At 45.4% G+C, this 12,028-nt stretch overlaps 1 protein-coding gene across 1 annotated transcript in view; it reads right to left on the bottom strand.

Moving 5' to 3' along the window:
* MYO6 (myosin VI) overlaps positions 1–12,028 on the bottom strand; it is a 187,506-nt gene that overhangs the window by 75,250 nt on the left and 100,228 nt on the right.

Below are 12,028 nucleotides of genomic sequence, written 5' to 3'. Positions count from 1 at the left end.
ACACTACAGACGTTTCCTTCGGTTCGTGGTCGGCCGCCTTCACTACCAATTTGCAGTCCTCCCATTTGGCCTTTCTACGGCTCCGAGGGTATTCACAAAATGCATGGCCGTCGTTGTGGCACATCTTTGGCGCAGTCGCATTCACGTGTTCCCTTACCTAGACGATTGGTTAATTCGGGGCACGTCGGAGCTGCAGGTTTGCAGCCACGTCCGCAGGATCACCGGCCTGTTTGCTACCTTGGGCCTCATGATCAACGTGGACAAGTCCACCCTGCTTCCCTCGCAGAGGGTGGAGTTCATTGGGGCCGTCCTGGACTCCACCGTGGCCAGGGCCCTTCTGCCGTTGCCAAGGTTCCAGGCATTGTCGGCGATCGTTCAGCGCTTGCTGGCAGCCCCCTTGACATCGATACGGACATGTCTAACCCTGTTAGGCCATATGGCAGCCTGCACATTTGTGACCGGATATGCACGGCTCCGCATGAGGCCCCTCCAGTCGTGGCTCATCGTACATTACCGGCCGGCAAGGCAATCACTAGACATGCTGATCACAATCCCCCAGGGGGTGTTGGATTCTCTCAGCTGGTGGCTAGACCAGTCCGTAGTGTGTGCGGGGCTTCCATTCCACCCGCCCCAGCCCTCGGTGTCCCTAACGACGGATGCCTCAGATCTCGGCTGGGGAGCCCACCTGGGAACCCTGAGAACACAGGGCCTGTGGTCTCCGCAGGAGGTGAAGCTACACATCAACATGCAGGAGTTGAGAGCGGTCCGCCTTGCTTGTCAAACGTTCTGTCACCAGCTTCGGGGTCGTTGTGTCGCGGTATTTACCGACAACACGACGACCATGTACTATATCAACAAGCAGGGCGGCACCAGATCCTCTCCCCTATGTCACGAGGCGATGCGACTCTGGGACTTTTGAATAGCCCACTCCATTCACCTCACGGCTTCCTTCCTCCCCGGAGTACGGAACACGCTGGCGGACCGCCTGAGCAGATCCTTCCTCTCGCACGAGTGGTCCCTTCGCCCGGACGTCGCCCTCTCGATCTTCCAGAGGTGGGGATGTCCCCGCGTGGACCTCTTCGCGTCCAGGAGGAACAAGAAATGCCAGGTGTTCTGCTCCTTTCAGGGCCGGGAACCGGGGTCTATAGCGGACGCCTTCCTTATTCCGTGGACGACCCACTTGTTCTACGCGTTCCCCCCGTTCCCACTGGTCCACAGGGTCCTTCTGAAGGTGCGCAGGGACAGGGCCCGCGTGATCATGGTAGCCCCGGCGTGGCCCAGACAATATTGGTACCCCATGTTGCTGGACCTGGCCATAGCCGACCCAGTTCCCCTGCCACTTCACCCGGACCTGATCACCCAGGACCACGAAACTCTCTGTCACCCGGACCTCCAGTCGCTGCACCTAGCAGCGTGGCTCCTGCGTGGCTGACCAGTTCTGAGTTGCGCTGCTCCACCCCGGTACGTGAGGTACTCTTGGGCAGCAGGAAGCCTTCCACTAGAGCGACGTACTCGTCCAAATGGAAGCGTTTCTCCTGTTGGTGCGTGGAGAAAGGTCTCCTCCCGTTGGAAGTTTCGGTGGCCAATATTTTGGACTATATTTGGTCCCTCAAACAACAGGGCCTGGCGATATCGTCCCTGCGGGTCCACTTGGCGGCTATCTCCACCTTTCACCCGGGTGGGGATGGCCGCTCCGTTTTCTCTCACCCGACGGTGACTAGATTCCTGAAGGGGCTGGAACGTCTATACCCTAACGTCCGTCCCCCTGCCCCGACCTGGGATCTTAACCTGGTGTTGTTTTGGCTCATGGGGCCCCCCTTCGAGCCGTTAGCTACTTGCTCCCTACTCTATCTTTCTTGGAAGACTGCCTTTCTGGTAGCTATTACCTCAGCTAGACGGGTGTCGGAACTCCGGGCTCTCACGGTAGACCCCCCATATACAGTCTTCCATAAAGATAAGGTGCAGCTGAGGCCACACCCTGCCTTTCTCCCCAAGGTGGTCTCAGCCTTCCACGTCAACCAAGAGATATTCCTCCCGGTTTTTTTCCCGAAACCTCATTCTTCACGCAGGGAGCAACAACTCCACTCGCTTGATGTCCGTAGGGCTCTCGCGTTCTATGTGGAGAGGACCAAAACGTTCCGAAAATCCCCCCAGCTTTTCGTGGCAGTAGCGGACCGCATGAAGGGGCTTCCGATTTCCTCGCAGAGGTTATCCTCGTGGGTAACATCCTGTATCAGGACCTGCTACGAGCTGGCCCACGTTCCTAAGGGCCGTGTGACTGCGCATTCTACCAGGGCGCAGGCGTCGTCGCTGGCTTTCCTCGCCCATGTGCCCATCCAGGAAATCTGTCGGGCAGCGACCTGGTCATCGGTCCACACCTTTGCTTCCCACTACGCCCTGGTCCAGCAGTCCAGAGAGGACGCGGCCTTCGGATCAACAGTGCTCCATGCCGCGACTTCTCACTCCGACCCCACCGCCTAGGTATGGCTTGGGATTCACCTAACTGGAATGGATGTGAGCAATCACTCGAAGAAGAAAAGACTGTTACTCACCTTTGTAACTGTTGTTCTTCGAGATGTGTTGCTCACATCCATTCCACACCCGCCCTCCTTCCCCACTGTCGGAGTAGCCGGCAAGAAGGAACTGAGGAGCGGGTGGGCCGGCAGGGGTATATATCGGGTGCCATGGCGGCGCCACTCTAGGGGGCGACCTGCGGCCCACTGGAGTTGCTAGGGTAAAAAGTTTCCGACGAACGTGTACGCACGGCACGCACACCTAACTGGAATGGATGTGAGCAACACATCTCGAAGAACAACAGTTACAAAGGTGAGTAACCGTCTTTTTTAAGCACCACTGAAATCCACAAAACTCCTCTTGGCTGATCCATAGCCCTATAGGCACCAAAATTCACTCAGCGCCTAATTTTTTTATGTATTAAAAGTATTGAAGTACTTAAGTTCCTACTCTGTGCATAGACCCAGTGTCTCTCGAGTTATCTGGATGCTCCTCTCATGCTTAAGCCCCCCCTCGCCACACACACACCACCATTATCCTTAAACTAGATGGAGATAGGTGTTCCCCAGTCTATCTTGCCTGCAGAGCTTGATCCAGCAAGTGTGCTATGAGCACGCCTACTAGATTCGGACCCATTCAAAATCTGACTAGAGGAAAATATTTAAAAATTTTAAAATAAATAAGCAACCCACTAATAAACAAATATAAATATAATGTAAATACTATATTTACCAATAATCACATTTACTATTTGCCACAACCAAAACAGTCTCAGCTTTGCCCAGTTGAGGAAGAAACTATGTAAAACTCACAAAGCCGTAAAAGCCATTTTAAATTTTAAAAAAGGCCAGATGTGAAAAAAAAAAAAGATCATTAAAACCATCCAAAAATGGCAAATTAATAACAAAATGTTACAAAAGCTAAAAAAAAAAAAAGCAGCCCACTCCCTAAACATTAGGTGGGTAGGTCCGTACTGCATTGTAAACCACATATCCCCGGTAGTGTACCAGCTTCAACCACCAAAAAAAATAAAATTGGCACATGCCAATCAGCTCAAAACATATGTTTTTCCCTAGGTTTCTGGTCATGGCTTCGTGGGCCTCGGTTGTAAAACAACCACCTGCCTGGACCATCCGGGTTTCCAGCTATCCATAAAATCATAGAATCATAGACATTAAGGTCAAAAGGGACCATCATGATCACCCAGTCTTGCCTCCTGCATAACATAGGCCACAAAATCTCACCCACCCACTCCTGTAACAAATCCCTAACCTATGTCTGAACCACTGAAGTCCTCAAATCGTGGTTTAAAGACTTCAAGGTGCAGACAATCTTCCAGCAACTGACTCATGCCCCACACTGCAGGGGAAGGCAAAAACCTCCCAGGGTTTCTGCCAATCTGCCCTGGAGGAAAATTCTTTCCCAACCCCAAATACGGCAATCGGCTAAACCCTGAGCATGTGGACAAGACTCACCAGCCAGCACCCAGGAAAGAATTCTCTGTAGCAACTCAGATCCCACCCCATCCAACATCCCATCATAGGCCATTGGGCATATTTACCACTTGCAGTCATTATCTAAATTAAATAAATATATATTTTTAAATGCCTCCAAAGACTATCCCTGGCTCAAGCTGCTAATGGGGCCTGAGCCACAGTGTGGTGCAAGCATAAGGGGGATGTGCCTTAAACACAGTGCATAGTCCGGACAGACACAGCAGGGCCACAGCAAAATACCTGGTGGGTGGCCCCAAACCTCCCACGAACACCCAACGGGCAAACCCTGTTCCTCATTTAATAGCCTGAAGCAAAATAAAAACGCCCTTTGGCAGGCAATAGCAATTATTAATCCCTAAATGCAGTATCATTGTTGTAATCTCCTAAACCAAGCAAACAATATCCATAATAAAAGCCAAAAAGGGCTGTAACAAAACAACTAATAATTTAGGGAGTTTTTGGTCCATGCCTCAGTTTTCCCAATATGTGCATTCATGTTGTTCTCTTTTCTCTCTTGCTTTGTTAGGGTAAAACCAAGTAGCAACAGCAAAAGCCCAGGAACATGCTGAACAAAAGTGGAGGAACTGCTCTTGCTGGTTCAGGCCTGCAAAATTTATTAATATAATATAATCTACATATTGTAGCACATATCTATAAAAATCCTCGAGTGTCCAACGCTTTTGTCCTCCTTTGTTAATTTTACCACTGTTCAAAATTAACCATGTTAAAAAAACGGTTAATTATCCACTGGCAGGGGGGCAATTGTGGCTTAGCATCCTAAAAATGTGGCATCACATATTACCTGGGTATTTTTCCAAGAGCGGCCCTCTTCCAAAAGCCTCAAGACCCCTGGCCCTGCATAACCCTCCCCAATTAAATCCCAAACATAATTAACCCAAAACGGCCCCTGCTATAAAAATCCAACCAGGCCTTTAAAAAGGCTGCTTCTAAAATTGGGTGGCCCTTCACAACATATCAAAGGTGGTACTCCCACAATAACATGGCTAAGCAATATGTGCTGACTACATCGTCTATCTATCAGCACGTATAAATTGTAAATGGCAACACTTAGCAGCTGTGGCCTATAAAGCCCCCTCAAATAAAATATTAAAAAAAGGCACTGCCAGGCCGCTTTTATAAAATAAATCAACACATCTGCTAAAAAAACAAAAACAAAAAAACGCATCAAAATACATCCCCCACTAAGGCCCATGTGCTTACCAATACCTCTGCGTATGTTTAAAAAAAAGCACCTATCCCACAGTGGCCCTTAATTTACTGTTACACTCTCAGGCACAACATTTTTGCAGTGCATTGGCCCGCGGTTATGCAAAGTATGGTTAATATCTCTAATTATGTTGTGTTTAATTTTTCATAAATCACACCCAATGTGTTCCTGCCGTTAGCGCACACACAAAAACAACTAACTGTATTCCAAACAAATGCCTCCTCCTTTACACAGTGTTGCAGCACACGTTTAATCTAAAAAAAGCTGCCTTTGTCACAGACATCCAAATGGGGCATCTATGCCAACAAAAAAACATGTTATGCTCTTACTAATAAAGCCAGACGCCATTACTGACGCGTGTATGCAATTGTTGCTGCCCTAACCATTTTGTTTGTGCTATATTGCTGTTTATGTAAAAACCCAACAGTAACCTTAGCCAGCGTGTCCGAGGGAGGGGAAAAACCTAATGGTGATCCTTCATAACAAAAGGTTGACTCGCGGTCAAAGGGGGGGGGAATGTCACAACCCAGTGGCTCTCCTCCCTCAGGGGGTCCCTTGGGGAGGCAGATCAGTACTGTATGTTGCTAACACTGTTGCAAGCATCGCAAGGCATTTTGGGAAGGAGCACACCAAGGTGTAAGTGTGGAACAAAAGGTTTCTTTACAGGTGATGAAAGGCCGGTGTGGGGGAAGGGGAATGGGTTAATTTGATGTTTCAGCTACACCCGAAGATAAGGAGCTGATTCCAGCCCAAGGCCATTGCACACACCGTGCTACTTGCCAAAAAAGAAGTGGGGGAGTCCACCACCCCCCGACCAGCCGTGAGAAAGGAGAGTGGCTGAATAAATTGCAGGGGCCGTGAAAAGGAGTAAAACAACAAGAAAAAAATAACTGTCTCACAGTCACCGGTATGTTTTGGGGGAAAGCTGAAAAGGCCACAAAAAGCCAGTTTGGACTGGTAAAAAAAAGCACCAGGAACGGAGGGCCCTAACAAAAACACCCCCAAAAGAACCCAGGACTTAAAAACCCTCCCAAAAGCCAAAGCAAGTCAAAAGTCACACCAGACCCTAAACAACCTGTGCATGGGACAAAAACTCCCATCCATCTTTCTCCCCTTTTCTTCTTACATTACACCCAGGCTTCATCAGCCTCGAATAGTGCATGTGTAAGTATAAAAGTGAGTTAGGGCTAGAGTACTAATGCTTTCTTGCTTCCTTTAAGTATCATAAAAGCTGCCCCAACATTCTCTGCTGTTACTTTATTATTTTATTAATAAAGCTTTAAAATTCAGTCATTTGGTGTGCTCCTCCATCTCCTCCCCTATAAATCCTGTGGCCTCAGCCTAATCGACTGACACCCCAGGCAGATTGGTAACATAAGTCTGTCACAGCGGTCCCTTATAACTTTTAGCCTAGTAGTAGAGCACTCACCCAGGATATGGGAGATTCAGGTTCAACTCCTTCCTCTGCTTGATAGGGAGACAGGATTTGAACAGGGGTCTCCAACCTCTTCAGAGAGTGCTCTAAAATGCTGGCTATAGGATATTCTGATGTGGTCTCCTCAATCTCTCCTGATGAAATAGCTCCAGTGTAGATAAATACTTAGTCATTGGGCCAGAGAGAGAGAGAGACTCTACAGCCTGGTGGTTAGGGCACCCATCTAGATGGTGGAAGACCCAGGGTCCAGTCCCCCTGCTCCAGTGATTCTATTAATCCAAAATGGAACAGCTTCAACCAGAGTGATGGACGAGCCACATCAGAGTATCCCACAGACCAGTATAGTTATAACACTCTCCTCAGAGGCAAAACTCTCCTGTTCAAATCCTCTTTCTTCGGCAGGCATGGGGGAGTTAAACCTGGCCTCCCTGCAGCCCAGATTAAGGTACCTAACTCTTGATAAAGTCTCCTAAAAATTGGGAGCGGTGGGGTTTAGGACACCCTACTCATCTGCATCTCGCTTTGTCTAGTTCAGTTGGCTCTGCGTATGGTGTGCTGGCTTTCTATTTCTTAGACACCTATCTCTGCAACTTGCACTGGAGAGGATGGTGGTAACTTAAGTGGGAGTGGGGACTACAAACTCATTGCCTCACTCTAACCACCTCATGATGCAACTCAGACATCCTTCATGAGTGGAGAAGAGGAGGAGGCTGCCTTGACTTCAGTGTGGGTATTTACCTAAGCCAAGAAACTGACAAAACAGGCAAGGATCAAATTAGATCGGATTACGCCCAAAAAGGTCTGCGCCAGCAGTTTGGGAATTTCAGCTGCCACAAAAATTTGGCTAGGAAAGAACAGATGGTTTGGCAACAAAATAAGAGTACACACTGGAACATGAGAACGCTGTATCAATGCAGCAAAGCCAGAATATTAGTTAACAAAACTACAACTACATCTTTTTCTATAGACAGTCTCAGTATATGTGACACACACTGGATTGGAAGTGGCGAACTTTCCATAAAGCACCGTAAAATCATCTACTATGGAAGGACAGACATGACCAAACAAAAGAAGTTGCCTTAATATTCTGATTACCAGAAAAAGCTTACAGTTCTTTGAAAACCTATACATGTGTCATCTCATATAATGAGCGTTAAACTACAAGATGTGACTATAATACAAAATACACACCCACAATGGATGCAGAAGACAACATCATAAACCAATTTTACAAAAAGAGATTCCCGGAACCCTCTCTAGAGGTTTTTTGGTCACAATCATAGAATCATAAAAACATAGGGAGGACTTTACTGCCAAGATGGGGAATGATAACATGGACTGGGAGACCTGGGAAAAGAAGGCATAGAAATGAATAAGGGGACAGATTGTTGGTAGTGCAGAACTGAAGCAATCTGTTTACATAACACACAGCATATCAGCACAGATGAATCAATAAAGAAACAAAGATTTCTAATGATACTACAAAAAACATGATCAACGTCATCTTAGTAAAAAACACTGGAAAACAAGTGTACTAGACTGCAAGTTCTACAGAAGGCTAATTACAAACTCACACCATGGGGCAGTGATTGGTCTGAGTTTGTATTTAGGCTTTTGAAGTGTTAATTTGCAAAAGACAACAAGGGGGTCTATGGCATCAAAGCTTTGAAAAATACAGACACTACAGTGACCTTTCAAAACACCATCAGTGGCCCACTTTGCCCCTCCCTTAGGCCTAGAGAACACAACAGCAGAACAATTCTGGGAACAGGCAAAATACATAAATTCCTGCCATGAGCAAAAGCTTTTAGGGGCGAGGCCGTATCAAAAAAAGGAAAGACTAGGTGACACCAGAGACTGAAAACCTATCTAGAAGAAATAGAAAGTATAACATCTGAAAGCTAAAAATTGCCTGGAGTGGAAAAAAAGAAAGACAGACAGCTCCACAAGGAATTTAAAAGAATGGTTTAAAAAAAAGAAAAAGCTATGAAAGACTGGCTTGAGAGAGAAGGCAAAGAGCTTGAACAATACTTACATAAAGTAATGCTAAAGGGGTTTTTCAGAAAGTCAAATTACTATCAAAGAAGTTAACACCTATAACAAGTCAGCTACATCATGCTCAGGGGAACTATATAGTAGATAAAGATCAAAAGCTTAAAAGATGGAAAGAATATTTTCATCAGCTATTGAACACGAATAGTCTTTGAGGCTATCAACTGTGAAAGCAACAATGAAGGAAGACACATATTGGAAGCAGAAACTGAAACTGCAGTCATGCCCCTGAAAAATCAACAAGACACCTGGTACAGATGGTATACTGCCTCAAGTGTTAAAGCCTGGTGGAAGAAGCAAGGTTAAGCTCCTTGAAAAACTATTCAGGGACAAAGGGCGAAGTCCCTGAAAACTGGCAATACTAAATTATTGTATTGCTCTTTTAGAAAGGTGAGGTGACAGATGATGACAGCTACAGAGAAATAAGTCTTATAAGCATTCCTAGCAAGGTATTCTGTAGAATGATTTTCGGCCAAATGAAAAAAAAAGCAGAGAAAATCCTTTCGGATTAACTAGCTGGCTTTAGACCTGGATGGTCCACCACAGATCAGTGATTTGTTTTGCGTCAAATCTTTGGGGGGGCGGAGGAGAGAGATCAATGAATCTATTTTGCACATTCACTGACTTTCAGAAAGTATTCAACTCCATTAACAGGCAGCCTCTGTGAAAAGTACTCGAGTGGTGTAGTTTTAGCAGGAAATGGATTCCAATATTGCAGTGTCTGTACAGCCTAGTTTGGCACGCGGTAAGAGTCAGTGGTGAGCCGAGAGAGTGGTTTGAAGTGAAAAGGGGAGTCAAACAAGGATGCGTACTCAGTCCAATACTCTCTCAGTAACATCGGTGGAGGCTGCAGAATACTAGGGACAAATTATCAATCAACTTGACTTTGCGGATAATATTGTAATGATAATCCCTGTGGAGAAATGCAAACAAGAAGCAGCAACTAACTTGTACACAACATCCAGAGAATGGGGATTAAAAACAAATGAACAAAAGACCAAACTAACGGCAACATCAAAATCAACAGGCTAAACTAGTCATCAGTGGTGTAGTAACCAAACAAGTAGATGGTTCATGCTACTTGGGTTCCACCATAACATTTAACAAATGACGTGAAGACAACATAGAAAGGCAGACAGCTATTGACAACGAATGTTCACATGCCTGAATAAAAATGTTCAGATAGTTAAATCAATGTCTGTGACAGCTAAAACTAGATTTATATAAAACATTCATTGTACCCACATTACTTTATGGTTGTGAAACATGGGTACTGATGAAGAGCCTGGAGCAAAAGCCACAAACATTTGAAATGAGTTTCCTGTGCTCTAGGCATAGGTGCTGGAAACTAAGGTGCTGGGGCTGCAGCAGCACCCCCTAGCTTTAAGTGGTTTCCATCATTTACAGTTTGGTTCAACAACTCTTAGCCCCCCTCATTATACAAATTGTTCCTGCACCGCTGGCTTTAGGTGTAACACTAGATAAACTAAGAAATGGCAGCATCCCCAAAAAAGTGAAAGTGCAGTAAGTGACTACAATCATCAAAAGATGCTAACTACAATGGTTTGACCATGTCACTAAAATGACCCCATAGCAACTGCCTGCAACTGTTCTCTGTGGAAGAGTGCATGGAGAGAGAGAGTGGCAATGGTCAGCTACAAGACAGCTGTATAGTATGGTATATAAAACCATCCAGGCACCACCTTAACAACAGGCTCAAATGGCGGCTCAAAATAGGTTTGCGTGAAATCTGCTCACAACCTTGGCCCTACCCAATATTGGCTTTGGAAAAAGGAAAAGATGATGATCTGAAAAGTAACTGTCTAAGCCGACATAATCTACCTTTGTTCTGTCCCCTATTCAAATACTGCTTACAGATGGTCACTGCAATTACTGCCCTCCCTTAATTTTATTATAAGAAACTATATTAAATTCAGAGATTTAGGCAGAAGAATCCTTTATTCCCAAGATCCAGTGTTAGGCAGGAGTAGCAGCTGCACTGAGGCAGAGAAGAGTGAGATTTCCTCCCCACCAAAAAAATATAGACATATTAAATCAACACTATATTTAAGGAGTCTACTGATTATAAATTATCAGATGTCACTGGAATTGAAACGTTTTGGAAGGTGCAGTATAAAGCAATACTCTCACACCTCAGTCTCATATGGCAACACAAAAAGCAAAGCCTCAAATGAAAATGTATTTATACATAAACCAGTGGTATTGTCTTTTCTCATCCATTGAACTAAGACAACAGAAAGCCCTTTCCTGCTTCTGAGGCACATTTGAAAAAAATAAATATGCATCTGAAATAATTAAAAATGATTTTTTTTGTAGGAATTCAAACCTCCTTGAGCCATGACAACATTCATGGAAATGTGTACCCATATCAGACTACCGGATGGGGCAGGTTTGTGTTCATACAACAGGACAGCACTTTTCTTGCTGCTACCCTTTAGGTTTCTTCCCTAGATCATCTCCTACTGTTCTGTCAGCAGCCATCAGTCATCTTTGCCTGACATAGCTACCAGTGGCCAATGCAGAACCAGTGATGCATGTCCATGTCTGCCTAGGAGGAAAGCTGTCTGAACACATCTATAGATGCTCAGAAGGAACCACCAGTGGTGACTTTGCAACTGATGCCAGATGGGGGTATCCTGCCATCATCACTGCCTCCCGATGGGAATCCTGAAGCTATCACAGTCAATGCTGCACTGAATTGCATGTCAAAGTCAGTTTCTCTCTTCATCATATTGGATAACCCCAGTGTGGGTAACCAAAGTTGGGAGCAGACAGACCATTTTAGTCCTCTCGCATACTGAAAACAATACCAATACCTACATTTTTATTTGGTTTTTAATTCATCCTGTTCAAGCAACAAGTGTAAGGGGGGGAAAAAACTGACAAAAAACGTAAAGGAAGGACCCCTTTATTTCCAAATATATAAACATCTCTGCTGTGGTTCACAGATCTTTTAAATTTCCTAATGCAAAAAAAATATTGCTCTGTATACCTCACATTATCTGCTTTGATTAATTTACCCGGAAAATTCCACATGTTCACCACACTCAAAATTACAAGATATTCAGGGCAAGTACTATGTCTGAGCATTTATTTATATGCACTTATCACAATGAGACTCCATTACTGACTGGGGTTCTGTGTGTTACTATTATATAAATAGGGCAGAAGAATCTTCCCTGAATTAATTTCTGCCACAAGTATTGGTCTACTCTCTGCAGAAACAAACTTGCAGAGACTCTGATGAAATCTCCACCTTTGACCCTCAGCAGGAACAACTCA

Source organism: Gopherus evgoodei, chromosome 3 (genome assembly GCF_007399415.2).
Source record: "Gopherus evgoodei ecotype Sinaloan lineage chromosome 3, rGopEvg1_v1.p, whole genome shotgun sequence".
Taxonomy (NCBI): domain Eukaryota; kingdom Metazoa; phylum Chordata; order Testudines; family Testudinidae; genus Gopherus; species Gopherus evgoodei.
The sequence above is the reverse complement of the archived record's forward strand: the minus strand, read 5'-3'. Positions and strand labels throughout refer to the sequence as shown.